General features: G+C 43.6%; 1 protein-coding gene across 2 annotated transcripts in view; it reads right to left on the reverse strand.

Annotated features, from left to right (window-relative positions):
• The window catches only part of LOC129867582 (sterile alpha motif domain-containing protein 9-like), a 40,980-nt gene extending 27,804 nt beyond the window's left edge, over positions 1-13,176 (reverse strand). Inside the window, exons 1-4 of one of the 2 annotated variants that reach the window (XM_055941077.1) lie at positions 10,637-13,176; positions 9,267-10,222; positions 8,717-8,867; positions 7,329-7,582 (exon numbers count right to left, since the gene is read on the reverse strand). The gene's annotated coding sequence lies outside the window, so the exon portion shown is untranslated. The remainder of the gene's footprint in view (positions 1-7,328; positions 7,583-8,716; positions 8,868-9,266; positions 10,223-10,636) is intronic. The other variant, XM_055941079.1, reaches the window with a different exon arrangement.
• Between the last annotated feature and the right edge of the window lie 5,824 nt (positions 13,177-19,000).

The raw sequence follows: 19,000 nt of genomic DNA on the forward strand, positions 1-19,000 counted from the left end.
CTACCTCACTTGCTTTGGCAATGTTAACATGTTTCCCATGTCAATAAAGCCCCTTGAATTGAGATAGAGAGAGACAGCCAGAGAGAGAGAGACAGCCAGACAGAGAAAGAGAGACAGAAAGAGAGAGAGAGACAGAAAGAGAGAGAGTTTGAGTTTTAAATAACCTTTACTGGGTCTGGGAACCCACAACACGATAAACACTCATACAAAACCATGGTTACACATCAATTAAAAAAACAACATCAAATCTACCTCCACAGTAACTAAACACAACAGCCTCTGAATACCCCAAATACTCAAACAGATCAATATTGTTAACCATTTTGTAATAGGCAAACTCAACCCTCAGTCTCGCTGCCAACATCCCTCCAGCATTCCCACCACATCCACAGACCCCTGTCCCCCAATACTGTTCTTTTGTGTCTTCCATATTGCTAATGTAGCTGCCCCCTGACACAAAGTTAAGCAAGATAACTACACCCCTTCGACTAAACCTGTACTTTGGCCCAAATATAAACTGTTGGGAAGAGAAAACCTCTCCCAGAGCTGTGAACCAGCTAGTGATCAGGTCAATCATCCCGACCAACCTGGGACACTGTAAAAACAGATGTGCCAGAGTCTCAGACTCAGCACAGAATGGACACCCTTCCCCAACAGTAGGATCCAGGTGTACCAGATGCATATTGGTGTCTATGGCTCCATGTATTATCCTCCGTTGGAGGTCAGCTGTCCTCTTTTCAATAGGCAGTTTGTATAAAGACCGCCAACAGCCTTTTGAGGATGCACCTGGAACAAACACCCCCCCCCCACCTCGTCGATTTGACCCCTTCCAGGGAAGAAGCACGGGACACTTTTCCACAGATTTTGTACATGGCCTTCTTTTCCACCGCCTTGAACTCCCTCAGCTCCGGGGTATCCAAGGAAAGCAGCATCCCCACGTCCTCCTCAAATGCCCCGGCCGCAGCACTAACATTCAGCGCAGGGAACACATAATCCAGACCCTCCGACCACCGATCAGAATTGGAAGTGTCAGTCACATACTGCCGATGAAGTACAGGCAAGGAATTACAGTCCTCAGCTACGACCTTCCTCAGTAGGCGAGATGATCGGATCCCTGCTCTTTCTCCCAGCTCCTCCAACGATCTGCTCCTGCTCCACATCAGATGACCCAGCTCGGTACACCCCACGCCTAACAGGCATGAACGTAGGCTAGCTGAACCCAGAGCACGGGACTGGATGGCAGTGTTGTAAAAAAGAGGCTCTTCAAAAAGCCACATCCTTGGTGGTGTGCCGGCCTTACGGGACTTGACAAAAACTGTCCAAGCCTACATAATTCTCATAAAATGGAGTCAAGCCAGACAAAATCACCCCCCTCTAGCTTTAAGAGGAAAAGATGCTTGTCTAAGCCCAAACAGCCCGCTCTCCTCATCAATGTGTAGGCTGTGTCAACCCAGCTAGAACCATCACTGTACAACAGTCTCTGGGCTGCTTGAAGCCAGAAAGCCATGATCCTGGAAGAAATGTCCACCAGACCTTGCCCACCCTCATGTAGTGGCAGTGGCAGGTACAGGGCTGCAGCTTTAATCCAATGTTGTCCAGACCAGAATACATTGACACGGGTCCTCTAAAGCTCTTGTATCAGACCCCCGGTGGCTATAAAATCTGTGCCACAGGGTAGAGGCAGCTACTGTAGACTATTGACTACCAGCACCCTTCCTCTATAAGACAGCTGGGTAGCACATATTTCCACCTTGACAATCTGGCACACACGTTCTCCACTGCACTCTTCCAGTTCTTTTTCTGAAAGACATCGGAGCCGCCACTGAAGACCCCCTGGTAACCGTGGCGCGGACCCCTTCTGAAGCTGACCTGCCTACAGCGATTCACTCTTTTCCCAATTGACTCTAGCTGAGGAGGCCCCCTCATACACCTTCAGAGCGTTTGAGAGAACCTTAACATCCTCACCCCCTGTAATAAAAACTGTCACATCATCTGCATACGCAGACAGTGCTATCGTGGAACCCTTCAATACCCCTGGCACAGAGAAACCAGTAAGCCTCGCTCTTAAAAAACAAAGCATTGGTTCAATTGGCAGACAATATAACGGTCCTGAAATTGGGCGTCCCTGCCTGATAACCCTTTTGACGGGGATTGGGAAGCTCAAACCACCCCCCACCTTTACCTTATGCTGGGGCCTCATGTATGGTGAACTCATCCAAGACAAAAAACACCCCCAAACCCAAAGACTTTCATTGTTTTGAACAAGTACTGGTGGTCCACACGGTCAAAGGCTTCTCCTGATCCAAAGAAAGTAAACCCACATTCACATCAGACAGTTTACAAATGTCTAAAACATCTCTTATTAGAAACAAGTCATCAACAATAGAGTGGTCAGGTACACAGTAAGACTGGTCCTTGTAGACCAACAGCCCCAGATACTCTTTCAACCTGTTTAAAAGACATTCAGATGCAAGTTTATATTCTGCACACAGCAATGCAACAGGTCAGCATTTTTTTTTAGAAGAGACAAATTCCCCTTTTTTGGCAAAAATGACAGGATACAGGAAGAGAACCCTCATCAAAAGATTCATACAACACTTCATAAAAATCCCCCCAAAACTGCTTATAGAACTCAGATGGTAAACCATCGATGCCAGGGGCTCGGCCTGATGAGAGCTGCATAACTGCTGTGGACAGCTCATGCAGAGTACAAAGCAACTCTCTGCTCAGGGCCCAATTGAGGAAGTCCAGGTAACAACTGTTCAGTACAGAGAATCACAATACTCCTCCTTGTAGAGGGCAGAGTAGAAATCCACGGCATGTTGGCGCATTTCACTGTCATCCGTGGTCACATTCCCATCAGGGAGACGAAGGCAGACCATCTGTTTGTGTTGCAATGTAGACTGCCCTAGTTTTTTTTTTTAAATCACCAGGAGCATCAATATCCTTGAGGGTAGCAAAGCGAGACCTAATCATGGCACCCTTCACTCTCATGTAGAAACGACTTCAGTTCATGTCTCTTGTTCTGTAAGTTCATGACTAGTCTGGGGTCCTTCTGAGTGTGCAACTTCAATTCAATAGATTTTATGTCCTGTTCAAGGGCCCAGATAGTCTCTTTAACTTCAATATGAGACAGAGCAGTACACTGTTGACAAAATACTCGTATTTGGGCCTTCCCAACCTCCCACCATTGTCTCAAGGACTCAAAATTCCCTTTTGTGACCCTCAATTTTCCCCAAAACAACAAAACCTTTTCACAAAACATGACATCATGTAACATTAAAGTACCAATAAGGTGATGACCTTCGTGGACAGGACAAGTGAATATCAACAGTAACAATATGATGATCAGAGAAACCCACAGGAGTAATGTCACACCTTCCAACCCTTCTACAGTATTGCTCAGATACATACAACCTGTCTAAACTTGCTGTACTGACACCACCTTCATTAACTTTTAACCATGTGTACTGCCTAACTTTTGCATTCCTTACTCTCCCCACATCAGAAAGCTCAAACTCAGTTAATAGACCAGACAGACAAGTAGCAGACCGCAGGTGAGGTTCTTCAGAAGTGTGGCCCAGGGAAATGTGCTCATCTGTGGGGACACAAATGCGCACAGGAACACTACCTGATCTAACAACCACATGAGGGGACAGCTTTATTACAGGCCATACTATTTCTAACTGTCTTCATCTCCCCCATAGAAACAAGTGACAGCACCGTCAACAAAAACGGAAGGGATCTGTTGCAGCTCTGTAGAAGCCTGGCTCTGTACTTTGTCAATGGTAGGTTACGGGGGACTCTTTGGGGAGATTCACCTACTGCTCACCTCTTGGCCACAGCACAGACATTGACCCCTTCTCTCTCAGCTCATTCACTGTCAAGCCACTAACACCTCTTGTCTGATCACAGCCAAATTATGTTGTTCCTCAAAAGAACAGACATGGAAACAACCACACATTCACAGCCCAGTAAGCTGTACAACATCAGAAATTCATACAGATGGGCCCAAAACAGCACAGAAGAATACCAGAAAGCAACCAAAATATCCTAACACTCTTAGATAACTTTCTGGATACCACATTCATTCACAGTAAAGAAGGCATCAATCTAGCAGTACAAAACATCAACTATATATTCAGGCAAATGGCATAAGAAGCACAATTGAAATTGATAAAAAACAAACCAAAAAAGATCAGATGACAACTGGTTTGAGGCAGATTGTAAAAATTTAGAACACTATCCAACCAAAAGCACAGAGACCCAAATAATGGTGAATTACGCCTTCATTAGTGTGAGACTAAAACTATAAACGTACATTCAGAACTAAAAAAGCACAGTACAACAGCAAGCAGCTGACACTAATTGAGGAGTCCATAAACAAACAACTTCTGGCAAAATTGGAAAAAACTACAAAAATCTAAACAAGAGGAATTAGCGATACAAAATGGTGACATATGGTGACATATGGACAACCCATTTTAAAACACTCTATAACTGTAAATGTATAACACCGTTCAAATTGACACAAACGCAGAACAAAGCCAAATTCATGAGAAGTTGAAAGGATTAGAAAAAGCTATAAAGGACAATCAAAATCCATTGGACTCTTCAATTATTGACCAGGAGCTCTATAAGACATTTCAGGCCCTCAAATGTTTAAAAAAGCATGCAGACCTGATGGCATCCTAAATGAGATGCTCAAACTCACTAGTGCAAAATGTCAAATTGGCTATATTAAAACTGTTTAATTTGATCCTGAGTGTAGGTTATTTCCCTGACATCTGGAATCAAAGACTCATAACCCCAATCTTTAAGAACGGAGACAAATTTGACTCTAACAATTACAGAAGCAATTGTGTGAACAATTACCTGGGTAAGGTTTTCTGTAGTATTATAAATGTAAGAGTTCTAAACTTCCTTAATAAGCAAAATGTTTTGAGTAAAAGCCAAAATGGATTTATACCAAAACATTGCACGACCGATCATATTTATACCCTACACACCCTGATAGATAAACATGTCCACCAAAATAATACCATAATATACGCTTGCTTTATCGACTTCCAAAAAGCATTTGATTCTATTTGGCATAGAGGACTGTTCTACAAAGTTATTGAAAGTGGTATAGGGGGTAAAACATATGACATAATTACATCAATGTATACTGGCAATACGTGCAACATTAAAATTGGCAAACACAGAATTCTTTAACCAGGGGCGAGGCCTTCGCCAGGGTTGCAATCTGAGCCCTGCACCCTTCAATATTTACATAAACGAATTCGAATTGACCACTGTTCTAGAAAAATCCTCAGCCTCTGGTGTTAGTCTCCACAATTCAGAGGTGAAATGCCTACTCTTCGCAGATTACCTATGCCTGCTGTCACCCACAGCACATGTCCTAGAGCAGAGCCCGGACCTGCTAGAGCAGTACTGCCAGACATGGGCCCTGGCAGCAAACCCCAAAAATACTAAAATAATGATTTTCCAGAGAAGATCCAGATCTCAGGGAATTAGACCAAAGTTCTCAATTGGTACAAATTGAGAACTGAATGAACTGAGAGAAAAAGCACGCAGGGCATTCTACGCCATTAAAAAACAAATTCAAATTGAAATACCTATTAAATTTTGGCTAAAACTAATTGAATGCATCATTGAACCAATTGCACTTTATGGCAGCGAGGTGTGGAGTCCACTTGCAAAACAAGATTTCATCAAATGGAACAAACACCCCATTGAAACCCTGCATGCAGAGTTCTGTAAGATTATCCTACATGTCCAGAGGAAAACTACAAACAATGCATGCAGGGCAGAATTAGGCCAATATCCACTAATAATAAAAACAAAAAAGAGCAATTAAGTTTTGGAAACATCTAAAATACAGTGACCCTCTCTCATATCACTACCAAGCCCTGCAATGCCAAGAGCTGAGCAAAGAAAATAGTCCCCTTATCCAGCTGGTCCTGGGGCTGAGTTCACAAACTTGTTCTACTAACACACTGAAGCTTCAGGACCAGAACATCCAATCAATCAGTATAAACCAAATTACAACACTGTCAAAACAAAACTGCATTGATTATTGGGAAACACAAGCACAAAGCAAAATGTAGTGCTATCTGGCCATAAATCGACAGTACCCCGTGGCTAACTATTTGACCATGGTTCCTGATCAAAACCTTAGAAAAACCTTGACAAAGTACAGGCTCAGTGAGCACAGCCTTGCCATTGAGAAGGGTAGACACAGGAAAACCTGGCTTCCTGTAGAGGAAAGGCTGTGCAACCACTGCACAACAGCAGAACCTGAGACAGAGCTGCATTTCCTGACAAAATGTCAAAAATATAAAACAATTAGAGTGTCATTTCCCCAAATTTGAAACCCGTATTCAAGGTTTCAAAGACCTCTATGATGAGAGTAGGCTACCCGTTCTGTTGGGGGAGGACGCAGAGAGCTGTGGGCTGGCAGCGCACTAGATTGCTGCCTGCCATAAGATGAGGAACAGTGTCTGACAGACCAATCAACCTGCACATGTCCTCTACTGTATGCTTATTGTTATTCTTCAATGTATGGTTATTTTGATTATTTTGACCCTTGGTTATTGTTGTCCTGTTGATCATTTTGATTCTTATTATTTTCATATTGTAAATGTCCAAAGTAAGCTTTGGCAATATGTACATTGTTACGTCATGCCAATAAAGCAAATTTAATTGACAGAGAGAGACAGCGAGAGACAGCCAGAGACAGACAGACAGAGACAGACACAGACAGACACAGAGAGACACAGAGAGACACAGAGAGACACAGAGAGAGATGAGTTTCTCTTCTGAAGACACCACTGCACTGCGTTGTGGCTAGCTTGGACACTTTTCCGTAGAAAGTGGAGGTCTTAGGGGCCTGGCTTTGGTTCTCTTCCTCCTCTAAAGGGTTGGGGCTGCAGCTGATCTGACCTGCCTGGCCGTTTTGCTCCTCTCCACCTCCTACACTTGTAGAATCTCTGCCAAGGCGCATTGAAGCTGTTTATGGCGGCTCAACGCCATCAAGACACTTTACGTTGGCGGCAACTTTTTGGGGGCGGTTACCTGTATCTTTAGTGTTATAGCTACTATTCTTATTGTTGTTTTCATTATTTTTACGTGTATCACTTCGCTTTGGCAACATCACCGACTTTGTCATTCATGCCATTAAAGCATACAGAATTAGAATTTCAGAGCGAGAAAGATAGCGAGAGAAAGAGACAGCCAGTTGAGCAGTCACATACTGTAGACTAGAGCAGGGGTATTCAACTCTTACTCTACGAGGTCCGGAGCATGCTGGTTTTCTGTTCTACCTTATCATGAGGGCTTTCGAGTGGTGCAGCGGTTTAAGGCACTGCATCTCAGTGCAAGAGGCGACACCACAGTCCCTGGTTCGAATCCAGGCTGAATCACATCCGGCCGTGATTGGGAGTCCCATAGGGCGGCAACTCACTTTCCCAGCCTCTCTGGCTTGATGAGGATGGTGAAGTCTGCCAGGTAATTCACCATCAGGTTCAACAGGGACAGAGGCAGGGAGGTTGAGTTGGCAGGTCAGCTTTAGGGTTGGCTGAAGTTAGGGCACATTTGTTGAGTATAGAATGGGTTATAGATTGGGGTTGTATCAGTGGAGGCTGCTGAGGGGAGGATGGCTCATAATAATGACTGGAATGGAGTGAAAAGAATGATATCAAACACATGAGGGGAAAAAACATGCTTGACACCATTCCATTCCATTCACTCCATTCCGCCCTCCCCTCAGTAGCCTCCATTGGGTTGCATGAATGGGCAGAATGAGCGTCTACTAGGGCTGGGAATTGCCAGGGACGTCACGATACAATATTATCATGATACTTACAGTTGAAGTCGGAAGTTTACATACACTTATGTAGTGTGTCATTAAAACTAGTTTTTCAACTACTCCACAAATTTCTTGTTAACAAGCTATAGTTTTGGCAAGTCGGTTAGGACATAGAGCCGACTAGCGCTAACTTATGCTTCCTAGCAATATTTTTAACAGATCGATAAATGTTATTTGTCACATGCGCCAAATACAACAGGTATTTGGGAAAAGTGTAGTAGCCCTCTCTCTAGAGCGATTGATTGATTAATTGCCTATAATGAATCATTAATCGCTTTCTCTAGAGAGTGTGGGTGTCTGTGTATTGAGAGACTACATGTGGCTGTTTTATACCTGTTGTATTTGGCGCATGTGACAAATAACATTTATCGATCTGTTAAAAATATTGCTAGGAAGCATAAGTTAGCGCTAGTCGGCTGTACCTCCACCAAAACGCTGGTATTATTGATCCTATAGCTTGTTCTCCATCTTTTTAAATAGTGAGCCAACATGTTTCGAGAATTTTTATCTCCATGACTGATGTTGTATCGTATCGACACCTACAGTTGAAGTCTGTATCTTACAGTGAAATGCTTATTGACAAGCCCTTAACCAACAATGCATTAAAAAAAATGAAAAACGTAAGTTATTTTTTAAGTAACACAAAATAACAATACAGAGGCTGTATACTGGCGGTACCTGTACTGAGTCAATGTGCGGGGGTACAGGTTAGTCTAAAAGTATCAATATAATATCATCCAAAATAATTGCAATATGTAACTTTATCAATTCCCCCGCCATCACTAACATTATGTGGGTTCATACTGCGTGGCTCTGTACGTATTGTGCATGTGTGAGACTCACAGGTGGCTTGTAGTTGAAGCCCTTGACAGTGATGACCATGCCATGATCCCTGGCAATCAGTTTGTACTCCAGCTGGGCCATGTCAGCCTTGTAGGCCAGCTCTGCCAGGTTGTGGGCCAAGATGTTTACAAAGATGTCAAACAGCACCAGGCTACAGGGCCCCAAGACATACACATTTAGAGTGACTTTGAAAGAAGAAATGTCAACATCCACAACCACTAAGTAAGGGGTTTGTATTCAGATAAAATACTAACTTCTCTGGAGATTTCTGAAAATTAGGGACAGTATTAAATAAACTTAAACAGGATATCATTTGAAATGTGTCAGCCTACTAACATTTCTGTCTTAAACATATTGAAAAATAGTAAATCCCAGGTGTCACTGCTATTCCCTTAGGTTATGTACACACTACCTAGGCGTTATATACGTAGGCGTTATATACACACTACCTAAGTAGGCGTTATAGACACACTACCTAAGTAGGCATTATAAACACTACCTAAGTAGCCCAAGCTAACAAGAGTCATTACCAGTTAACAAAAACACATACCACGACACCTTCTTGAACCAGAGACAGCCTCTCTCGTTGTTCACTATCCGCACCGGGACATCTGTGTCTGGACAGTCCGACGGTTTCGGGGTGAAATCCATTGTTATGGAAACAAAAACCGGGATAGCAATATGAATATGGCAAAGCATGTATAACAATATCAATAGACCAAAAAGTGAATGTTGTAGAGTGGATGTGATTGGTACACAACAATGTACATCATCTGTACTGACCAATGAACTTGTTTTCAGCGGGCAGGTGGGGGTCAGGGTTGAGGTCAAAGTCTCTGGCCCAGCGCTGTGGCCACTCATTTACATTTGCATTTAAGTCATTTAGCAGACGCTCTTATCCAGAGCGACTTACAAGTACATACATTCATACTTTTTTTGCACTCCTCATTGAGGTCTGCCAGGACAGAGGAACAGGACACTCGGGTTACATCCCAAAGCACCCCATTTCCTATCCAGTGCACAGCTTCTGATCAGGGCCGATAGGGCTCAGTCACAGACACAGTCCAGGCCAAACACACCATATTAACATCACACACACGATCATGTCACTGAGTATGTGGAGTGATCTATGGAATGAACATTGTCTGGAACGAGATATTGATAACAATGACTGTGGGCCTAATTTCAGTCAATCCCTGTAACTGGGCTTCAAGGATAAGTTTACAAAAAAATAGGGCAGCACTTTCTTTTAAAGTATATACATTACCATGTATTTCCATGAAAATGACATGGTAAATGGTCATTACAGAATGAGATACTATTAAAAAAAATGATCCAACATCCTTCTGAAGGTGGCTGAATATAATGTCCAACACAACCCTGCTCTTAGCTGTAGTTGGTGCTGAACCACTTCTCCTCCAGGGAACAGTGGCCTTCGTGCTCTGGAGACAGCAGAAGCAGTCTGGCCCTCTGTGGGGTGAGCAGGGCCAGGGCTGAGGAGATCACCTGTAGAGGACACACACAAAGTATACAGTTGCGTTGGTGCATTACGGCTGCAGTACAGGCTTTAGTATTGGCTATTGTTCTGCCAATATGTTACTGTGGCGCAACCTAACATTTTAGGGCCAACCAACTGTACAAATAGTGTCAGGAAATTAGCCATTCCAGATGAATTAGGAATGATCCCATCTCTACTGAGCTACTGAGCTACACGCATGGCGCTTGCAACGCCAGGGTTGTGGGTTCATTTCCCACGGGGGGCCAGTACAAAAAAAGTATGAATGTATGTACTTGTAAGTCGCTCTGGATAAGAGAGTCTGCTAAATGACTTAAATGTAAATGTAATGTACTCGGTGAGACTTATGCAGCTATATATTCAAATGTATAAAATTTTCATTTTAAGTTGAACTTACACCGTACCTGTACTTCTTGGGATCGCTGGGTGACTTGTCTGGAGGTCTCCCTGGACTTCCTCTCCTCCGTCCCAGCGGCCAGGTCCGTGGGCTCGGCTTGAGGTGGTTCACCATGGTCCGGTGCAGGCACCCGCCAAGGGCCGCCTGCTGCAGTACTATTCGCTTTATTCGTCTGAGGCATTCTCTCAGGGGGGGTTACAGGTTTCGCACAGCAAACCCCCAGAGAGCACAGCATACAGAGTCAAGAATGTGTGAAATTGAGCAAGCATTCCAAATCAACCCTTAGCTCCTGCACCACACCCACTCATGTAAATCTGAAAGGATCTGATAGATTTAACTGATATGGTAATTACATCACCTTGCCTTATGAGAGGCTGGATTGAAGTTCCGCAACATTGCCTACACCTATCCAATCTTTTCAGATCTACAGGTAGGGGCAGGTGGGTCCATTTGATTAGAGAATCAGAAGGGAACTGTGACAGTAGAGAGAACAAAGTTGCATGCAGCGGGCGCCAGCATTTACGGTTTAGTAATCCCAACCTGCCATTCAATTGTCGCTTTCAGAATACAAAACTGCTCAGTGACGAACATGTAAAACAATACCATAAACAAATCAAATATTGGCTATTATTGTACAGAATTTGTACATTTTGCTAGCTACTCAACTTATTTCTAAATGATGAAAGCTGTAGTCTCGACAACCTAGCTATCACACTACACAATTTTGTGGAAGCCGCGATATAATTCGCTGGGAGCAATGGACATAGCAACAACGGAGAATCAGATTGCCTCAAACAGATTTTTTTTTCACGAAATAGATTAACGCCAAAGCTTTTTATAACTAACCCTAGATAGACCATAGCCTGTCGTTTCCAATGGGTGCAGAATCATAGTGGGCAGAACAAGAAAGGTGGTGGGCAGAGCCAAGAACAAGCTAGCGGGATCCTATTGGCGCGTTCAAGGCATGTATTTGCATATTTTCGTTAGAGAACGCCTACTCTGTGAAGTGCGTGTGTGCAGTAACTCAATTTGCCCTTGCACTCCTTCTAAAGAACTTATTTTTTTAATTGACAACGGGTAAAGTCTACAAAACTTTGTCCTCTCTGTTCATAACATGGTTAGCAGATGTTAATGCGAGTGTAGCGAAATGCTTGTGCTTCTGTAGCGGGTTTCTTATGTACCACAGGAGAACCAAGAAATGAAGAGCGACACCACGGCTGTCTTTTAGGCTTTTATGTTGATCTGCAATAGTATTGTGAAAAGACAGGACAGGAACACATCAGTCTCCAATGCACCATCTGACAAGTTGTTCTACACAGGAGCATGAAGAAAGGTAAAACACATATCCTGTCTCACATCCCCAATACATTGCTAGGTGCTTTCAGTGTTGACAGTACCAAAATACATCAACTCATGTACAAAAACACTGCAACATAAACAAGTTACAACGTGAAATCGCCTCTATTCCATTCGGACCGTAGAGGACCAAACTACATCTCCCATAATGCAACGCCACAACCAGTCGGCAGCTCAGCTAACCGTCTGCATCACAGAAAGGCATGCTAGCTAGCAACAGCAGCACTTTTAGCACTCTGTAAACTATATTAATAACAATATAACTCTGAAAGTTACATGTTTCAATAGTCTCACACTCCCTTATAACAATAACTACAGCCTTAACCTTGGGATGTTTTATTTATTTCACGTTATGGACATCTACAAAGGAGTAATCTGCAACACATACCTTTCTCTCTCGGTGTTTTCTCGGACTGAGGAGATCGGGAGCTACGGAAGTACCAGGGTGTTAGTAGGTGACACAAGCACCCAGATGAAATAAAATACATTTAATGAAACAAAACCCGAAGATGTTAACATCATTCAGCTACTGTAACTGCCTACCTAACACCAACAGGCAGCACCAGTAGCGCAACAATTAAAAATAGACACCAAAAGTAAAGTTCCTGCCGATCATTGCGATCTGACTCCCCCCTTCTGTCTGAACTTGGAATATCCCTGTTCGCGGGCTTTGGCCACTGACCCTCAACCTGGTTGTTCTGTTCTGCGTTGTGTGCTATTCCAATAATTTGAAGTTTGATGGAATAACCATTTTAACTCTACTACACTTCTAGTTCCAATCATGCAGTAATAAGTAATATAACCTAACAATTTCACAACAACTACCTTATACACACAAGTGTAAAGGAATGAATACGAATATGTACATACAAATATATGAATGAGTGATGCCCGAACGGCATAGGCAAGATTCAGTAGATGGTAAAGAGTACAGTATATACATATGAGATGAGTAATGTAGGGTATGAAAACATTATATAAAGTGGCACTGTTTAAAGTGGCTAGTGCTACATTTAATTACACTAAGATGGCAAGATGCAGTAGATGGTATAGCTTACAGTATATACATATGAGATGAGTAATGTAGGGTATGTAAGCATTATATAAAGTGGCTAGTGATAAATTGATTACATACATTTTTCCATTATTAAAGTGGCTAGAGTTGAGTCAGTATGTTGGCAGCAGCCACTCAATGTTAGTGATGGCTGTTTAACAGTCTGATGGCCTTGAGATAAAAGCTGTTTTTCAGTCTCTCGGTCCCTGATTTGGTGCACCTGTACTGACCTCGCCTTCTGGATGATAGCGGGGTGAACAGGCAGTGGCTCGGGTGGTTGTTGTCCTTGATGATCTTTATGGCCTTCCTGTGACATCGGGTGGTGTAGGTGTCCTGGAGGGCAGGTAGTTTGCCCCCGGTGATGCGTTGTGCAGACCTTACTACCCTCTGGAGAGCCTTACGGTTATGGGCGGAGCAGTTGCCATACCAGGCGGTGATACAGCCCGACAGGATGCTCTCGATTGTGCATCTGTAAAAGTTTGTGAGTGTTTTTGCTGACAAGCCGAATTTCTTCAGCCTCCTGAGGTTGAAGAGGCGCTGCTGCGCCTTCTTCACCACGCTGTCTGTGTGGGTGGACGATATGATAGAAATTCATATGATTTATATGTTTAAGGTAATGGTAAGATAATGACTAAATGATTTATATGTTTAAGGTAATGTTAAGATAATGACTAAAAATATTCCACCCTGAAACCATATAATTGTATGAAAGGTATTAGTCATAAAACTATAATCTGATGATGTGTGTAGTTTTAGTCAGAATTAGAACAAGGACCTTTATTCCTTTTTAGTACGTAAGCAGGGTGCAAGTGGGAAACAAATGATAAGAGGAGCTATCGACAGACGAGTTGTACTACTGTGTTCCTTACAGGACATTCTGTCTCCACCCGTGGAGGGAAGAAACTGTTAGGCTTGCAGAAAATTATGAAACATGTTGCAGAAAAACACAGAATGTCGGAGCAAGGCGTAGCTTAAGATTTGAACTTGTACGTGTGTGCCTAAGAAAATACTGAGAACAATTAAACTGTGTTTGACTCGACCTGGCTAGAACTCTGAGAAACTTATGACAGGAAGTACTTCTCAAGGTCTCTCTAATCTCGGGGGAATGGAACTGTCGGCTGGGTAGTGATACACAGGGGTGAGAACTCTGGAGAAGGATACAACTCACCTACTGTTCGTGTGTATGTATGTGTGTAGGATATCTACTGTTAGTGTGAAAGTATGTGCGTAAGTAAGGAGCAAGGTATAAAATGGATGTCTTTGTATAATGGACTTCGGAGTACTCTCATGAATAAACATTTTGACTATTGTAAGCTGGGACTCTTGTCTGTTTCATTCAACCAGAATCTTACAAACTCTGGGTTGCAGACTGAGTAGATTAATTGAAGTCAGCGGAGTGGAGATGTTGTTACCTACTCTCACCCCCTGGGGGTGGCTCGTCGGGAAGTCCAGGACCCAGTTGATGGTGATGTGGACGCCAAGGAACTTGAAGCTCTCAACCTGCTCCACTACAGCCCCGTCGATGAGAATGGGGGAGTGCTCGGTCCTCCTTTTCCTGTAGTCCACAATCATCTCCTTTTGTCTTGATCACGTTGAGGGAGAGGTTGTTATCCTGGCACCACACTGCCAGGTCTCTGACCTCCTCCCTATAGGCTGTCTCATCGTTGTCGGTGATCAGGCTTACCACTGTGTCGTCGTCGGCAAACTTAATGATGGTGTTGGAGTCGTGCTTGGCCATGCAGTCATGGGTGAACGGGGGTACAGGAGGGGACTGAGCACACACCCCTGAGGGGCACCCCGTGTTGAGGATCAGCGTAGTAGATGTGTTGTTACCTACTCTTACCACCTGGGGGGCGGCCCGTCAGGAAGTCCAGGATACAGTTGCAAAGGGAGGTGTTTAGTCCCAGGGACCTTAGCTTAGTGATGAGCTTTGAGGGCACTATTGTGTTGAAAGCTGACCTGTAGTCAATGAATTTGTCCAGGTGGGATAGGGCAGTGTGGAGTGGCCCTAAAACACCTTCACCCACTATTAGGATAACACAGTGCCATCGACGCGGCCTGCTCCCAAGGACTGTGGGCTCTCCTTCTCCGTGGCCGACATGAGTAAGACATGTCAACCCTCGCAAGGCTGCTGGCCCAGACGGCATCCCTCGCCATGTCCTCAGAGCACTCCAGCCAGCTGGTCTGCGCATGTTTATGGACATATTCAATCTCTCCCTATCCCAGTCTGCTGTCCACACCGGCTTCAAGATGGCCATCATTGTTCCTGTACCCAAGAAAGCAAAGGTAACTGAACTAAATAACTATCGCCCCGTAGCACTCACTTCTGTCATTATGAAGTGCTTTGAGAGACTAGTTAAGGATCATATCACCCTAGACCCACTTCAATTTGCTTACCGCCCCAATAGATCCACAGATGATGCAATCGTTGTTGTTGCTCTGCACACTGCCCTATCCCATCTGGACAAGAGGAATACCTATGTAAGAATGCTGTTCATTGACTATAGCTCAGCCTTCAACACCATAGTACCCTCAAAGCTCATCATCAAGCTCAGGGCCCTGGGTCTGAAACCCGCCCTGTGCAACTGGGTCTTGGTCTTCCTGACGGTCTGCCTCCAGGTGGTGAAGGTAGGAAACAACACCTCCACTTCAATGATCCTAAAAACAAAGGGCCCCCACAAGGATGCGTGCTCAGCCCCCTCCTGTACTCCCAGTTCACCCATGACTGTGTGGCCACGTACACCTCCAACTCAATCATCAAGTTTGCAGATGACAACCATAGTAGGCCTGATTACCAACAATGACAAGACAGCCTACAAGGAGGATGTGAGGGCCCTGGCGGAGTGGTGCCAGGAAAATAACCTCTCCTTCATCAAAATGAAGGAGCTGATCGTGGACTTCAGGAAAAAGCAGACACCCCTATCCACATTAACAGGACTGCAGTGGAGAAGGTGGAAAGCTTCAAGTTCCTTGGCGTACACATCACTGACGATCTGAAATGGTCAACCCACGCAGACAGTGTGGTGAAGAAGGTGCAACAGTGTTTCTTCAACCTCAGGAGGCTGAAGAAATTTTTCTTGGCCCCTAAGACCCTCACAAACTTTTACAGATGCGCAATTGAGAGCATTCTGTTGGGCTGTATCACCGCCTGGTACGGCAACTTCACCGCCCGCACCCGCAGGGCTCTCCAGAGGGTGGTGCGGTCTGCCCAACGCATCACCGGGGGCACACTGCCTGCCCTCCAGGACACCTACAGCACCCGATGTCACAGGAAGTCCAAAAAGATCATCAAGGACATCAACCACCCGAGCCACTGCCTGTTCACCCCACTATCATAAAGGCGGCGAGGTCAGTACAGGTGCATCAAAGCTGGGACTGAGAGACTGAAAAACAGCTTCTATCTTAAGCCATCAGACTGTTAAATAGCCATCACTAGCCAGCTACCACCCAGTTACTCAACCCTGTACCTTACAGGCTGCTGGTCGATATACATAGACATGGAATCACTGGTCACGTTAATAATGGTTACATACTGCTTTACTCATTTCATATGTATATACTGTATTATATTCTACTGTAATTTAGTCAATGCCACTCTGACATTGCTCGTCCTATTATTTATATATTTCTTAATTCCATTATTTTACTTTTAGATTGGTGTGTATTGTTAGATATTACTACACTGTTGGAGCTAGGAACACAAGCATTTCACTACACCTGCAATAACATCTGCTAAATATGTGTATGTAACCAATAACATTTGATTTGAAGTGCTCTGACAACAAAAACAATTCATGATTATTTCAGGTGTGTCATCAGTGGGGGAATATTAAAACGGATGTTTTAACATGTCACCACAACTGCTCACGCCATTGACTGTACATTTATCTTATTCTGTCTGAAATTGACAATCAGAAAAAAGTCTGAAAGAGCAGTGATAATTCTGCCCGTAGCATTAGAATTCTATTGATGATTCTGCCCATAGCATTAGAATTCTATTGGTGATTCTGCCCATAGCATTAGAATTCTATTAATGATTCTGTCTATAGAATTTTAATTCTATTGTGATTCTGTCCATACAGTGCCTTCAGAAAATATTCAGACCCCTTGACTTTTTCAAAATGTTGTTATGTTATCCTTAATCTAAAATCGATTAAATCAATAAAAAATCTTCAATCTACACAAAATACCTCAGAATGATAAAGCGAACAGGTTTTATACATTTTTGCAAATGTATAAAAAAAATAATGAAATAACCTTACTTACATAAGTATTCAGACCCTTTACTATGAGACTGGAAATTGAGCTAAGGTGCATCCTGTTTCCATTGATCATCCTTGAGATTAGAGTCCACCTGTGGTAAATTCAATTGATTGGACATGCTTTGGAAAGGCACACACCTGTCTATATAAGGTCCCACAGTTGACAGTGCATGTCAGAGCAAAAACCAATCCATGAGGTCGAAGGAATTGTCCGTAGAGCTCCAAAACAGGATTGTGTCGAGGCACAGATCTGGGGAATGGTACAAAAACATGTCTGCAGCATTAAAGGTCCCCAAGAACACAGTGGCCTCCATCATTCTTAAATGGAAGAAGTTTGGAACCACCAAGACTATTCCTAGAACTGGCCGCCTGGGTAAACTGAGCAATCGAGAGAAAAGGGCCTTGGTCAGGGGAGTGACCAAGAACACGATGGTCACTCTGACAGAGCTCCAGAGTTCCTCTGTGAAGATGGGAGAACCTTCCAGAAGGACAACCATCTCTGCAGCACTCCACCAATCAGGTCTTTATGGTAGAGTAGCAAGATGGAAACTAATCCTCAGTAAAAGGCACATGACAGCCCGCTTGGAGTTTACCAAAAGGCACCTAAAGACTCTCAGACCATGAGACACAAGATTATCTGGTTTGATGAAACCAAGATTGAACTTTTTGGCCTGTATACCAAGGGTCACGTTTGGAGGAAACCTGGCACCATCCCTACGGTGAAGCATGGTGGCGGTAGCATCATGCCCTGGGAATGTTTTTCAGCAGCAGGGACTGGGAGACTTGTCAGGATGATGACAAAGATGAACGGAGCAAAGTACAGAGAGATCATTGATGAAAACCTACTCCAGAGCGCTCAGGACCTCAGACTGGGGTGAAGGTTCACCTTCTAACAGGAACACGACCCTCAGCACACAGCCAAGACAACGCAGGAGTGGCTTTTGGACAAGTCTCTGAATGTTCTTAATTGGCCCAGCCACAGCCTGGACTTTGACCCAATCAAACATCTCTGGAGAGACCTGAAAATAGCTGTGCCGCAAAGCTCCCCATCCAACCTGACAGAGTTTGAGAAGATCTGCAGAGAAGAATGGGAGAAACTACCCAAATACAGGTGTGCCAAGCTTGTAGCGTCATACCCAAGAAGACTGATGAGGGGAAAAAAAGCAATTTAATAGATTTTAGAATAAGGCTGTAACGTAACAAAATGTGGATAAAGTCAAGGGGTCTGAATACTTTCTGAATGCACTGTAGTTCTAATTCTGCTATTGTATGAATACAGTGTAGCTGCCATAGAATTAAACAATAAGGCATATGGCCAATATACCATGGCTAAGGGCTGTTCTTGCGCATGACATAATGCAGAGTGCTTGGATAAAGCCCTTAGCCATGGTACAGTATATTGGCCATATACCACAAACCCCCGAGGTGCCTTATTGCTATTATAAACCAACGTAATTAGAGAGTAAAAAGTATAAAAATATATGTTTTGTCATACCCGTGGTATACGGTCTGAAATACCACGGCTTTCAGCCAATCAGCAGTCAGGGCTTGAACCACCCAGTTTATAATTAGGAATTAGAATACTTAATTTAATAAGATTTCAATGCTAACTGCCTATAAGAATATTTGATTCGTTGTAGTTTATTTAACTGATTGTACAGAATTCAAAAGCCCATTAGTGATAAATGGAATCAATGAA

The sequence above is a fragment of the Salvelinus fontinalis genome, chromosome 12, assembly GCF_029448725.1.
Source record: "Salvelinus fontinalis isolate EN_2023a chromosome 12, ASM2944872v1, whole genome shotgun sequence".
Lineage (NCBI taxonomy): Eukaryota > Metazoa > Chordata > Actinopteri > Salmoniformes > Salmonidae > Salvelinus > Salvelinus fontinalis.